The sequence below is a fragment of the Lycium barbarum genome, chromosome 12 (genome assembly GCF_019175385.1).
Source record: "Lycium barbarum isolate Lr01 chromosome 12, ASM1917538v2, whole genome shotgun sequence".
NCBI classification, from domain to species: Eukaryota; Viridiplantae; Streptophyta; class Magnoliopsida; order Solanales; family Solanaceae; genus Lycium; species Lycium barbarum.
The window spans coordinates 83,634,728-83,650,922 of NC_083348.1; the positions used below are offsets into that span (position 1 = coordinate 83,634,728).

At 34.2% G+C, this 16,195-nt stretch overlaps 1 pseudogene; it reads right to left on the reverse strand.

Moving 5' to 3' along the window:
* Positions 1-1,771: 1,771 nt before the first annotated feature.
* LOC132624560 (flavonol sulfotransferase-like) lies at positions 1,772-14,591 on the reverse strand (annotated as a pseudogene).
* Between the last annotated feature and the right edge of the window lie 1,604 nt (positions 14,592-16,195).

Below are 16,195 nucleotides of genomic sequence, written 5' to 3' on the forward strand. Positions count from 1 at the left end.
CTCTAGAAATAAATTCTCACTTCCTCCATGATCTCAAATATAATGCCTTTTCCATTATCTTCCACCATTTTAATGGTTCTTCCATTATCTTCCACCATCTTAATGGTTCTTCCATTATCTCATATATTGAATGACATGTTTATTGTTACCCTTTTGTATGCCTATATGTAGCACTATAAATAGAGACATAAGTTTTCATATTGTATATACTTGAATATACTTAGATGAATAAGAAAGCTCTTATCTCTTATCTATCTTTATCTCTTTATTGTTCTTGCTTTATCTTTTCATATATTGTACTAACTCTTTTAGAATGATTTTACAACAAATTTTTCAACAAGGCCTTGTTAGCTAAACTTGCATCGAGAATTTTAACCAGTGAAGAATCTTTATTCCATAAAATGCTCAAAAACAAATATTTCTCGAATACTTCTTTTCTTAATGCAGGATGTCCCTCTTCAAGCTCTTGGATTTGGGAAAGCATTATATGGGGAAGAGATTTATTGCAAAACTAATTAGGTGGAGAGTTCGAGATGGAAGAAACGTTAAGGTTTGGACAGATCCATGGATTCCTAATTCTAATGGTTTTAAACCCCTCCAAGGGCAAGTGCAAGTCGATTTACAAGTAAGGGTCGATGCTCTTATTGATCAACAAAACCATATATGCAATATTCGTGAGCTTCATAGGTATTTTTGTCCTAATGATATTAACTCTATTGTATCCATCTGATTATCTGGTACTGGAGCCTCGGATAAAATTATGTGGCATCAGGTAAGTATGAGGTGAGATCTGATTATTATCTAGCTAAAGATCTTGCTCATTGGAGTGATGCAAATAATAATAGGCCTCAAGCCAGTTGTCAGTCTTTACCAAAACCTTTCTAGGACTTTTTGTCGTCTCTGAAAGTCAAAAATAAATATAAACATTTTCTTAGAAAGTGCATTTTTAATGTCTTACCAGTTAATGCAACCATTTCTTAGAGATTGACTTATGTTTTCGGTGCTTGTAAGGTATGTGGTTTAGAAACAGAAACAATTGATCATATGTTTTTTAAGTGTCCGAATGCTCAGTTAGTGTGGAAATTGTGTCCTATCAACTGGCCTGGTTTAGAAAACATTATTGATTTCTCAAGTTGGTGGCATGATTTGTTTCGCAATACATATCAGTACCCTGATTCCATTGAGCTACTGAGGTTAAGTGTTTCTATTTTATGGCAGTTGTGAAAAGCTGGAAATTCTTTTTATTTTAGCGGAGATATATATGAACCTAATGATATAATTAATAAAGCTCTTTTCGACTTTCATGAATATAACGATGCTTTGCTAACTTCATCAGTTTTGACTTGCCTGCCTAATAGGATTAAGGATGAAAATACTATTGTGGCACACGATGGAATTGTTGTTTTCACGGATGCAGGCTTGCAGGTGAAAAAGGAAAAGGCAAGCATTGGAATGGTGGTTATGGATAGCTGTGGTCACTTGCTTCATGCCCTTGGTACCCCTATTCAATTGTGGGGAAGGCCATCATCGTTGAAGCACTAGCAATTCGACACGCATTGGAAGGAGCGTTACAAAATGGCTGGGCAAGAATTTATATACTATCAGATGCAAAGAATGTGGTACAAATGCTACAAAAGAAGATGACAGTGTCTTGGGAAATAGATACCACTTGCGAGAATATATGGAGATTGATGAGTTCCTTTGGAGAGATCAACTTTGTACGCATTCCTCACACATGGAATGTGATAGCTCCTTATATAGCTAGTTTCCCTCATTCATTTTTACATAGGGTTTCTTGGGATTCTGATTTACCAAGATGGACTGGAACTGATCCCCTGACATCCTATGAACATGTACGGCATATTATGAAGTACTATAATGCAGTTGTTTTCGGGAGAAAAAAAAAGACTTGCCACAGATCTCACACTTAGACAGGGCTTTGACCCGTTTGGACACCGAATATAATCTATATATATAAAAAAGGAGAGGTACAAGCAATGTGGTTAAGCTAAGTGACAAGCTAATAACAAGCCACTTGACAATTTTAAGACAAAATTTACAATGTTATGTAATAAGATTTATCTTTAATTGAAATATATAGTTTTTACTCAAATATTATTAATTTTAAATTGAGATTCCTTCTTATTCGTTACTTATCTAACAAGTGGTTTTGAATTTAGTTTGAGCTTACGTCATCTGAAAATTCGAACCTAAGTAATTAAAAACATTTACCCGTAAGTATAAAATGTATTTCAATAAGTAAATTAATGAGTATATTTTTTACGCGATAATTAGGAAAAACTCAATTAGAATTGTAATAAACTTTTTGAATTTGGATGAAAAAAGTTAAATTTGAGTTACTAATAGATAAACATAATAGTATTGAAAATGTTACAAGATAAGAAATTAATTATTTTGTTTTTGTAGTATAAGTTTCATTCTACGGTAAAGAAGAAAAATATATTTTGTTGCCAAATAAATTTTCTATTTTAACTAGAGACCAAAAAGAAAAGAAAAAATTCTACAAATTATGCACATTTCAGAACTCATGCATATATGATAACTAATTCAAGTTATAGTATTGACTCCTAACCACTTCAATTACTCTAACAAATAATTTAGTACTCCTCTCAATATCCGATAATACAATTTAAAATCAATAAAGTATGCATACAATTAATAATAGATAACTAATGAGGCTTTTTAAATTTTAAACCAAATTTTATAGGATAAAGGCTCGAGTTTTAAAACATATCAACTTCTATCGGTCTTTGGATCAATATAGGACTCTTCTTATATCACTACTCCTTAATTCTACAGATTTTGATTCAAATGCACAGATTACCGGAAAAGAGAGAAGATGTTATGAAACTAATTTCGAATTTGAATTGAGTTAATAAAAATGTAAATTTGATTTTTAAATGAAATATAAGAATATATTAATTAAGATAAACACAAAATTTGATTTGAAAGAGATTTAAAAAAAATTGAATTTGAATTTGAATTAGAAGATAACAAATCAATCTTATCTTCTATATATAAGGAGGACAGTAGGCTTGAATTAAGATGAAAATATTTTCCCATGATTGGTCGTGACTCGTGAGGGTGATAGAGATGCGGATTGTTATTTCTTCTTATTCTTTTTCCACTATTTTGCTCTTAGGATTGAATGCGTGGAAAACCGTGTCAATCTATTATCTGTGGTAAATAGTTAAAAACAGTTTTACTTGGACCTCCCTTGGGATTAATCTACATTTCTATGCGAAATGTTTTTTTTTTGTCGTATGATGTGTAATTTTTTTTTTCTTTTTTGATCGCATGAGGGATCATGATTTGCTTTATTTTGGTTTTGCAGTTATTTTCACATTGCAAATTTTACAGCAGCTTGGATTTGGAAGTAGTTATTTATGGAATAGAGACAGACCAAAATGTATGTTATTTCTTATATACTACTTCCAACATTAGTACTCCATAATATTTGTATGGAAAAATTATATTTTATAGGATGGAATTTACCGATGGGTATTGATTGATAAACATCAAGAACAACTCCAATTTGTTTCAGAAATTACATTTACAATATTTGAAGTCTTACGAATTAAAGACTTGAAAGCAGAATCTCAAAGTATGACATTGCATTCACACTGGGTTGAAAGAATGTTCTCACATGAATACTAACTGAGTATTAAAGCTTTTTGAATTTTTATTCATGATCATGTAATTCATGTCGGAATCAAATTTAAATTCTTATAAAGCTTTCTTATTTTCATAACTTTTTGTCCTTCATTATATTGTGTGGAGTAGCACAATAATGTCAGTCAATTTCCTCAAGCAGGAGAAAAACGAAGACGATTCAACGCCAATTTGATGTCCGTCCAAAGCTTTAAGGTTAGACAAAAATGTAATCGATCTGTCCTCGTGGAGAAGTTGAGTATTGCATAATTAAATAAGCTTGCAAGAAAGGAGAAAATGATGAAGGAACACTGATAGAAAATTTAGCTATGCAATTCGTCATTATTTAGCGTTTATCAAATATGAAAAATTCATATTTTTTGCCTGAAAATTATTACAGTAGCATCATACAAGAATTTGTGTATACAAAAAATGCAGATTTGAATTTGAATTCATTTTCAGTCCAACGCCTTATGATTTATTAACAAATACCCTCTAATTTGATTTATGTGTTAATTAGTTGTATATATTTCGAAGAGATATCTTATGGATTTATCTCGGTAAGCTAATGCGATATCTCTCTATTTATTGATAGGTATTGAAATAAATTGTATAGAAGACTTCTTTTATGCATTTTGACTCTCAAAGCTAATTATTTCTTCACTTTTATGATAAAAGTACAATAAATATAATCAGAATATGTAACAACAAAATTTTGTGCCAATTATTAACTTTGATTTCCTTCGTGAATTTCAGGCTTTACAATGTTGATTTTTAATGAATGACGATGACACTACTTTAAACGTACTAGCGACAACGGAAGGTAAGAATATGATTCAACTCTTGAAAATTGTTTATCAATTTGACTATTAAAATTTAAGGATAGGAACGATAATAAATTTACTCATCTATAAAGTTAATGGGATAATTTTTATTTTTTGGTGAGATATATCTAATGATCTATGAGTAGGAAATGAAAGTCAGACGACACCCCTTTCTTTGCAGTTTGGGCATCAGCATATTTTTTTCTTCGTCTAATTCAGTTTAAGTTGGTTATGAATTACAATTTTGATTGCAATTAAAATTTGATATTTAAAATTAAAAATTTACAATGATTGACTTAAAATACACATGTATGTATCGAGAGACTTACATGCTAAATGAAAGAAAAGTGAGGATAATGAAAGACTATTGGTTAATTTTGAGTTTCAATGATAGATGATTTAAGTACATGTGACTATCAGGCATTACTTATAGTAGAGAAATTTAGATAGTAGATTCTTGATATTTAACCATTTTTTTTTAATCTTATTTTTCTCTTATTCTCATAATTTAAACATTAATTCAGGTCTATCAATTTAAAACAAGAGATCGAAGGATCAAAATCATGAAGAGGAAATGTGAACATCTTCCATGGCTGACAAGATGAGTATATAGTATATACATATTAAAATTCAAAAGTAGAAGTAGCAAGAAAAATTTGTTCTTAAAGAAAAACGTCCTTAGTTGTCCAAGTGACAAGCAGTTGGTAAACCACAATACTGAAGAAGAATTAAATTGGGTATAGTCTATTTGCCAAGTTTTTCAAATGCTAAAAGCGTTTTTTTTTTTTTTTGAAAAACACTTATTTTAGAAAATGAAGGTGTTTATCCGAGCTTTTGGTGAATAAATAAGTGTTTTTCACTAGGAAACTCAATTTATATAAAAATTGGATCAACTTCGATTCTTAATAGGAAACTCAATTTATATATTAATTGTTTCCTCAAAAGCTCTTATTACTTTGCTATAACAATGACTTACTTCTCAAAATATATTTTTTCATAAAAATGTACTTAATTAATTAAAATTGAAAAATAAAAGGATTACGTATCATAAAAAATGATGATCTTTCAAGAGTGAAAATGCCTTGAATTGAGCAGTACATCCAAGCACGTTTATATGGTAAATTCTTAATCTTTAACATCTTTAATATTTAGTTTAACAAGTATATTGGTAATTATTTAGGAAAATAGTAGGATAATTAGTTCGATTCATACTTATAAGTTTTCCACATTGAATGAGTTATTACTAGCCGTGGTATAAGAAGGGTTCATTTTTTATTTTTTTTCTAGCTGTGGTATATCTTATTTTTTGTTTCATTTTATTTGTTGTAATCTTCTCTCTATAACGCTAATATTTGTATGCATATTACAAGTGTATGCATGTCTTTTCCTTTATTATTACTTTAAATAAGTTTTTTCCTAAAATAAATTGTATTTGCTTTGGTAAATATGACGTGATTTAAAAAAAAAAAGTAAAAGAAGAAGAATTGCATGCAATTAAAACCTATGTGTTCTTGAATGTACACGAGTATATATGAATTAAAAAATTGTAATGGTGATAATAATTTGATGAAAAATATGTCTTGCACGTATGAATATGTTTGTGTGGATTTAAAATCAAGTTCAATCCATCATTTTGCTTCCAATTCCTATCACTCTATTAAAATTACAAAATGAGAATGCCAAATTGGAAATGTGAAGGACTTATATCGTCATTTACAAGGGGAAGTGACATAAAATAAAATCCATGACTATTTGCTGGTCCATTATTGTTGCAAGAGAATAAGCCAATAAGTAAATGTTCAGAGATCATGCAAACTGGAGGAGGGGGATGCAGGGTGGGGGATGAGAGCGTGGGAGTTGGATTAGATGATGTTATTTATTGAGAAAATACGTAAAAAAAAAAAAAAAAAAAGAGAGTGAGAATGAGTTATTGCTCATAAAAACTATATTATGAATAAGACCGCATAACGGAAGACTCAATAAATAGAGCCAAAATTTAAAACATGGAGTATAAAGAAATTCAATTACCACATTAAAAATTTAAAATATAAATAATTAAATTTCTCATGTGGGTAACTCAAAAACATAACAGTAACAAGTTCTTTGCTTTTCAAATAATTATATAAAATAAACTTTTTTTTTATAATCACATGATTTTTTATATGTCATATAACAATAATTAATCAGGATTGTGTAATGAACAAGGTTAATCATCACAAGATGATAATTAACTTTTGTTAAATTAATATAATCTAATGTGTTCAAATAAGTAAAATTCTAATTTAATAGTTCAAAAATTTATTAATTTTAAATATGTCAGTGATATATGATAATTTTTTATTATATCTAACAAATAAGCAAATAATTTTCTATGATTAGCTTTATTCGATACCAACCGCGCATCGCGCGGGTATGAATACTAGTAAGTAAAATAAAACAAAAGACAAAAACTCAAATAAGCGGACAAAAAAAAAAAAAAAAACAGAAGCTTTGCACTTCTTGAATGGCGTTAGTGAAAGGGAAATTAAAGCCCTTTGAATTTAGACTTTAAAGGGAAAAAGTAGGATATCTAAATTGCTCAAGATTTGAATGTTGGAAGAAGGATTCCACCATTGGAGTTATTTATTACTCAAAGTTTCAACTTTTTGGGAACAAGACAGTTCATCAATAACAAGTTTTTTGGGTTTCTTAGGTATCTACAGGTATGTGAAAGCACAAAATTTTGGTTTCTTATATAATTTGATTTGTGTAAACTAGATTATGGATCAATATCCTCCCAGCGGGAAAACTAATTTTGCCTAATTTGTGAATGCTGTGTTGTCTCATTTATTGTTTCATTAATGTGTTTTGCAAATTTATTTGAATGTTTTGAGTGTTACATATATGTAACCAGCAGGTAACACTTGCTTTTTAGGAGTTGTCATTTGCACAAGTCAAAACAACTAACTTTTGTAATTGGTTTGTTCAATTAATTAAGGGCAAAGGGCATATAGGTATTCATCTTCTACACAATAGTTTAATAGACCTACTATTTATTAATGTTCATATATTAAAGTATGATTCTTTATTTATTAATGCTTTTTAACGATCAAACTTGTAGTGTTGTGTATAGTCTGCAGACAACTGTATGCTTGAACAAAATGTACTGTTTTAGCTAGTTAGCTAGTTGTGGATAAGTATATAGCTAGAAATGACTGAAGGACTAAATCTTTCAACTCTAGCGCATTGATTGTAGATATCTCCTGTAGGTGGGAAATGGGAAACATGATCATGTACAAGCTACTAGAGACTAAGGAACACCATATAGGTAAGTTTTTTTTTTTTTTATGAGGAAAAGTAAAACGGGTTCACGAGACTCTTCATTTCCATAAATCTTAGATTCGGAAGTAAAGCAATGTGAGAATTCACTTCAAGCCCTTTTTTAGTTGGGCCTACGCAGTGCCAATTTGGATTAGTCATGCCAGTAGGTTCTGAATATCATATGGTTGTACCAAAAAAAAAAAAATCACTTCAATTATGGAACTACTAGGTGGCTTGAGGGCCATTATCAACCCAACCTGTGAAATCCTCCTTTTCGCTCTCCTTACATTGATGTCAAAAGAAGGAACTACTCGACTGTTAAACATGTGGTCACTTTCCTGTATTCTCAGAGGACTAGCAAGGTTGATGGTTGTCATGGCCATGTTTTTCTTTCTAATGAGCAACTGGTGAGTTTTGCAAGAGAAGAATGTGGCTGCACTTTCTTTCTCTGTCTAATAGTTTGTTGGATAAGTTTTGTTAATCTGTAAACAACACAGCAAAAAGGGGGTTGATCTAGATCCTGAAAGAAGTCATTGGTAAATGATAGTTTAGTTGTTTGTTGTGCATAAGTTTAGGAATGATATATCTGCAACTAATCATGTTCCTCCTTTTGATGGTGCTCTATCTATCTGATCATTTTCAAATGGATAGAATCATGTTCCTCCTTTTGATAGTAACTCTATCTATCTGATCATGTGCATATTGAAATAGCATGTTTATCACTAAACCTCGTTGTTATTGACTTTTATTGGTGGATCCTGTGGCAACCAGATTTTTGATTTCCCTATTGACCTTTAGGAACTAGAATCAGACTTTTGGGTACCATTTTCCCCCATCATTAATAGGAGTAGTTGTTTTTCTTGTAGTGAATCTCAAAAGCCAGCTCATCCTGGGGGTTGTTGGGGGGGGGGGGGGGGGGGAGGGGAGGGAAAGGGATTGTCCTAGACCATATGATGAGACAAACAACTCATCCCTCAACCAATGTGGGACACAAAACACCCAAGCACGCCCATGCCTACCAGCTGGAGCGTGGACGACCATGTGAGCCCAACATTAGGACACGCAATAATAGGGGAATGGGTCACGTTAAGAAAATGGGTTGGGCTTAACTCAAACACAAAAACTAGTTCATGCGGGGAGGATTGTCCAAGACCATGAGACAAACAACTATCCATCAACCAATGTGGGACAGTTAACATTGGAAAATTGTAGGTAAAAATGACCCATTCAAACGAAACAACAACACACACACAATCTGGAACTCTAATTATGAAGAAATTTAACAATGAAAAAGATGCAGCCGTGGAAGGCTGTTTCAAGGAAGGAGAATACACTAATATAACAAATCCAGTGTTTTGGACGGCGCACGGAGACAAAAGCCGACAAGGGCCTGCCTCGCCTTAAGGCGCCGCTTGCCTTTTTGAAGTGCGGTGCCAATAAATACCAAAAAATTAAAATATTTAATTGCATATATAAATAATCAAAATCTCACTAGCAATAACATATTAGTAAATATTTCAATCCAAAAATTAAAAGTAGATAGTAGATACTAAAAGTCTAGAAATTGAATGACTCAATAATTCATAAGTGATAAGACAAGCAATACTAAAATTCAAGCGATAGTGCAATACTAATTCATAACCTACTATTTATAACAAAAGTTAACAATTATTGAACAAAAAAAACAGGAGCAAAGCAGTCACTGCCTCACTGGTGCAGTTAAGAAAAAAAAACAGCGGAGAAAATAGAAAAAGAAAAAAACAGAGGAGAAAGTCGCAAGTTGCGTACAGAAAAAGAAGAAGAAAATAGAAGAAGGTAAAAAAAAATGCAGAAGATAAAAAAAACAGAGGAGAAGTCGCCGGAAACAGAGGATAAAAAAAAAAAAAGAAGAACTTAAAAAAACACTTTAATGTTACCAATTTCAAAAAAAAATAAAAGAAGAAGAAAGAAGAAAAACTAAAGAAGAAGAAGAAGTCAAAACCAGAGGAGGAAGAGAGAAGAAGAACTGAAGAAGAAGAAGGAGAAAGAGAGAAGCGTACCTGAAGCCTGAAGGCAAAGAGAGGAGTAGAAGCAAGTACAAACAAAAAACCCTAGCCGCTGCTATATCATTTAAGTTTCTTCAATTCCTTTTAATTTTTTTTTTAAAAAGGCAACGCCTTCACTGCGTGCCTCGCCTCAGCGCCTTTAGTGCCTTTGGCTCGCCTTTTCGAAGTGCCATCACCTTCACGCTAAATGGCGGCGCTGCCTCGCCTCGCCACGCCTCGCGCCTTTGGCGACGAGGCGCTCGCCTTTCACAACACTGAACAAATCAGTGAGGAGAGATTTTGTCCGAGTTAGAGCTCCATGTCAACAACAATATTAATTCTAAACCTGGTTTTATCCAAGTTGGAGCTCCGTTAGTGGGGAGGGGAATTAGTACTGCACTTGACTAGCGGTGAGGACAATTTTGATCCAAAAACGAAATGGAGGATAAGGTTGTGCTATTTCGAATAGATCAGGGGTATCTTTGACCATTTTCCAAATATTCGACGATTCTATTAAAACAAATGACCATACTAAGGCGTGGAAATTAATTGTCCCTCACTTAGATCTAGGCATCTAGAGTAAAAAAACTGCCCAGGTTAAGAGGCATTGTTATCAAAGAACAATTTCTACCTTGATAAATGAAAGACTTGTATAAGCATGATTTTAATGATTTTAAATAGAAACTATGACATGAAAAATTATGATTACGAGTCAAAAGAAAAAAAGAAAATAATTGGAGTGATGTGCTGAAAGGTAAAGAAACCACTCAGACATACAATTTATTTCATTTGGGAGAAATAGGATTTTAATGTTAAGTTCTTTGCCTATGAATTTGTAGTGCTTGACGTTGTGGTTGACGCGCCAAATTTAAAGGCTGACCTTCTTAGCTTTTCTTCTGTGATACGATCCATTCTTTCTATCATGTTAGGTGTTAGATGATTCTTTCAATCTCCGGGCTTACCCTTCCTGACAAAGGCGCTGTTATCTATCTGGAAAGAGGCTGTTGGCCGACCCTTCCCGTTCTTAATCACCTCCAAATTGCTCAAGTTCTCAAAACTACACAATTTCACAATCCTTTCTGGTACCCCCTCTCTGTCTTCGTCCTTTGAAAATGGTTTCCCCATGAACTCAACTAATTTTCTCACGTAGAACAATGCGTCTTTTGTTAATTCTTCGTATTTGAGAAACAATACTGATTCTGGCTTTTCTAAACTTTCTTTCCAATACCCCAAAACATGATCCCAGTATGGTCCCCACATTGTTTTCCCTTCACAGAACAGCTCGAAATCTTTCTTGAAGGAAAAAAAAAGTTCAGTTGCTCCATCTGACTCTCCTGGCTGCAGCCATGTAAATATTTGCATGAAATTGTTACACCTCGGAAAATTTTCGTTCGTGTACAGTGAATTGACTAGCGAAGGACAGTTACGAGTATCGAATTAATGGTGTCTTAATGAATTATTGGAGAAGAATTATAATTCCCCTTACGTTGGTAATGAAGTGCCAAGTAGGTTTCAAGAAGGACCCATAAGCCAAATATGGGCATAAGCCATCCAAAAAGGGCGAGTTAAGGAAACACTTTCGGAGGATCTGGTTTGGAGGGGCCAAAACTCCATTTTTAAGTCGGAATTTGGGAAAAACACCACATGATGAAAGTTGTAGATAATTGAAATAGCTTTCCAACCATAGGTCGTGATCCCTCACAGAATATCGGTATAAAAAGTTATGGCCATTTTACGACAGACAGTTCATCACGTTCTGCATGACATGCGATTCGCACTTGGTGTCGCATGTTGTGCCAGTGAGAACCGATCGACTGGCAAGACCTGCGACACAACATGCGACTCGCATGTTCGACATGCGACTCGCACATGGTGTCGCATGTGGTGCCAGTCCAGAATTTTCTGGGCAATTATATAAAGACCCAATTTCGTTTTTAACCCATGTTTTCACCATTTTTGGTCCTAAAACCCTCTAGAACCCTCTCTAGCATCTCATCCACAAGAAAATCAAAGGAAACCAAGATTAACAACATCAAATTCAGGAATCAAAGTGTATGAAACTCAAGTAAGATTTATCTTCTTCAAGAAAATCCTAAGGAAGGTGATGATGTAGGGTTTTGGTGCTAGAAGGGGAACTCCACTCAAGACTTGTTCAATCACTATCTAAGGTAAGTTTCATAACTTTCTCATGATGATTAAAGTATTGATAAGTTAAAATGCTTGGATTGAAGAAGAATGTAGGAAATGGGTCATGAAAGGTGAATAGTGTCATGTTAGGATAGTAGTTGGATTGAATCATGAATGATAGGGTGTTGTGAGTATGAATACGTTATAAATGACATGTAAACCATGAAATAGGTGTGATGTATGAGAAAATATGATGATGAGCTAAAACCCATAAACGTGAGTTAATTGGAAGAAAATGGTGGATTTTGCTAAATGTACATAAATTACGATTGTGGATTGTGTTATTGTGAGTGTTGGGAGTTGAGATATGACATGGGAAAAGTAGTAGAAACAAAGGATATGCTACCCAAATTCTCCTAGAAATAGTGGGCACGTTTAAGTAACCGATTGGCTAACGTTCATGCGACTTCTTGTGAAGGTAGAAACGTGAGCATCGAAGGAGAACAAGCGAGTGACATATATGTTAAACGACAAAGGTATGTTAAGGCTCGTCCCTTTCCTTCAAAGGCATGATTCCTATGTTACGACTTCATGAATGCTTCCATAGCTTTCTCATTTTCCAAAGCTAAACGTTTATGATTCCAAGGCATGATTCCTCTCTTGATAACCCGCAAATGTGTCCCAAAATGTCCGTATCTTTCCAAAACAAAGGTTTATGATTTTATAAGCTTTTATGATCATAAGGATGGACACGTTTTGTAATGACAACGATGATGTTGAAGATGAGAATATTTTCCTATGATGACTACGATGATAACAAATTTCATGTTTAAGATTCCAAGTTATGATTTCAATGACGATATAAGAATGTTGAGCTATTTCTTGATTTCTCAATTTTATTCATGGATGACGACTACATTTCCTTAAAGATTTCCAAAAGTATAAAGAATGACTTATTACAAGATTATGACCCTATTTTCTGTCCCCTTTTTATATTAGTCTTCGTTGACAGTCTCGCCTTAAGATGATTGTCCCTTCAAGGTGAGATATGACGATCATGATTAATCCATAATATAATCGGAGGTGTTCGACCTTACGTCACTCCGATGGAGTTATAGCTTTTCCTTGGGCTCTCCTGCATGCTATGTATATATATATATATATATATATATATATATATATATATGATATGAAAATGTTTACAGGGGAAGTGGGGAAAGGTGAGGCGCTATAGACGCATAGCCACCTGTACAGCTAGCATATCATGATTTCATCCCGGACGCGGGATAGATGGGTGATGGATCGGGCTGTACGTTCCGCGGCAATATAATTATATATGATGAGATATGGATCGAGCCGTACGTTCCGCGACAATATAATTATATATGATGAGATATGGATCGGGCCGTTCGTTCCGCGGCAATATATTTATATATGGTGATACAGGGATCGGGCTGCACGTTCCGCAGCGATATATGGTATGAAGTAAATCAGCATGTGTTATTTCTTCTACACGTGACAGTCATATACAGTTGCTCCTTAATGATGTTTCCTTTATCTCATTGACATATTTCCATTGTTATGCCTTACATACTCAGTACAATTTTCGTACTGACGTCCGTTTTCTTTGGACGCTGTGTTCATGCCCACAGGTAGACAGAGAGACGGCGCCGACCTATAGGAGCTATCAGCAGATTTACGGGAGCACTCCACTATTTTGGAGGTGCTAGTCGAGCTATGATTTTGTGTATATATGTATATGTCTAGTACTCCAGTAGAGGCTCGTAGATACGTAGTGTGGGTTGTGTGGTCTCCCAAGGTTGCCATTATGTAGAAATTTATATGCATATATGTGCACATTATTTTGATAGCCTAAAGGCTTATGTTTACAAAAGTATATATGTTTTAAACAGAAGATGATTTCTTTATGATTTGAATATAAATTGATTAAAGGAGTATTAAATTAGCAGGATAAGTCATAGAATGAGTGGTGCTCGGTGGTTAGCCCCGGGTACCCGTCGCGGCCCCTAGCTGGGTCCTGACAGAAATGCCAAAGAGAAATGAAAGTTTCCTTAGGTTCCCTACACAAGTAAATAATCTTTGTACCATCCAAGGATTGGACAGATTTGGGTAAAGCAATGAAGGGCAAATGGGTGGCTATAAGAGGAATGTTTTGAGCGTCCGTACTGGAAGGATGTTTTACAGAATCAAATTCCAAAAGAGGGAAGAGAAAGTGAGGAAGATTTGTGAGCAAAGGGCTATTTTCCATGTCAAAAAGATCTCTGGTTGTAATGGCATAACACAGAGCTTTGAGCCATGTGCAACCGGTTTTAGGAGCACTGCACAGGTATATATCGTTCCGAAAAGGCTTAAAGTTTTCTTGAACGGAAATGATACCTTGAAGGGTTTGAAATGTATACCAAAATCCTTGGTACTGATACAAATCCATGGAATCATTCGACCGTTTTTCCTTTGGAATCGTTGATATAAGCTTCTTGAATTGAGAGTTGACTTTTTGTTCAACAACATCACGAGAGAGGTTTTTGGCCATGTTCTTGATGGAGGAAGAATCCATCAAGGTTGAAGCAAATACTGGCTAGCTAGCTTTTGAGGGAATGGAGAGAAGATAATAGCTGGATGAGGAGCTATAGGGGATTTTGTAATGAATTGGGGTTGAGAGGATCGTTCTTTTCTTTTCAAAATACTCTTCGATTTATTAGTTTGTTCTTGAAAGAATGACACTTTGTTTATCTTCGAAAATTGTTTAACTTTGAACTTTTTATGTTACTCTTAATAACATGCTCACTGATACGCTCAAATGCTCACTGATACGCTCAAATTACACTTATTAGTGGCGTAAAGCAGACGTTGTCAAATATAGTAACCTAAACAAGGTTGGGGTCGATCCCACAGGGAATATGGAGAGAAAAAGGTACTAATTATTTATGTAACTAATCTCTAGAAACTTTAATTTTATTCCGAATAGTGTAGAGGAGAGGTTTGGTTTGTATTCGCTATTTTGAAGTATTTGGAATTTGTTTGGATTGAAAGAACCAAAGTTGTGTCCCCGCTCTGATTAGATGTTTTGCTATGGGTATCAATATGATATATTTCTAATGGGTCGGGGTTTTATATGCACTTAATCTCTAATGCACTTCCTAATATTTTTCAATAGTTAGAAAGTATTTCTTTTCTTGATTTTCCCAAATGTAGAAAAGTTGCAAGTAAGACCGATTAAATATGCCAAGTAGAACTCATCTTATCTCTAAGTGAGTTCATTAAACGAGGGTTAGCGCCCGAGTCCTTGTTATATTATTTCAACTCACACCCTAGTTCATCTTTCCAAACAAACTAGGGTTTATGCATAAGCAAGTGTTTGCAACCACGAACTAACAATGAATATGAGAAATAATAAAACACATCACAACCCATTATATATATATACAATGTTAGACACCCATTACATAACACCCATCATTTGGGTCCACAACTTTGATTAAAGAAACTACTCACACATAATGGTCACAAAAGTAGTAGGCAATAAATGAGACATAAAGCTTACAAAGTGTGATAAAGATTATGGAAAATGGAATCTTATTGTCTTCACTAAGCTCCAAAAGTGGAGTAATCAATGCTCACCCACCAATGGAACTTTGTTCACGTGCACAATAAAAATTGGCTCCCAAAAATAACCTAAAATGTTCTTTAAATAGGCTCCAAAAACGCACAGCAACGACTGACAAAATTGCTCCTGATAGCAAGATCGACGGACCGTCGATCGTTCGATGATCCGTCGATTCCTCCGTCCTTTATTTCTTCAGCGATGTGATCCATTCAACGGTGTCGTCGACCAGTTTGACGCTCCGTCGAGTGTTCCCGTCTTTCTCTCTTCATGTTGACAAATCTTGGTCGACGACACAAACGAGGAAGCGTCGATCAGTTCAACGCTTCGTCGATAGCTCCGTCCTTTGTTGTCTTCAACTAAGGCCATCACTGGAAAATCGAGCTTATCGACGCTTCAAAGGACGGTCCGTCGATTCTTCATTTCTGGCCAATTTTTCCTTCATTCTTTGTTTTTGCTTTTGGGCCATCGTCTTCCTAAAACACAACCAAAACATATTAGCATGAACCAGACTTACTTGAAAACAACCAAAATTCATAGTAAAAAGGCGTCGAATGTGCCCCAAATCCGCGACACATCAACACCCCCAACTTAGGATCTTTGCTTATCCTCAAGCAAGTCAGACA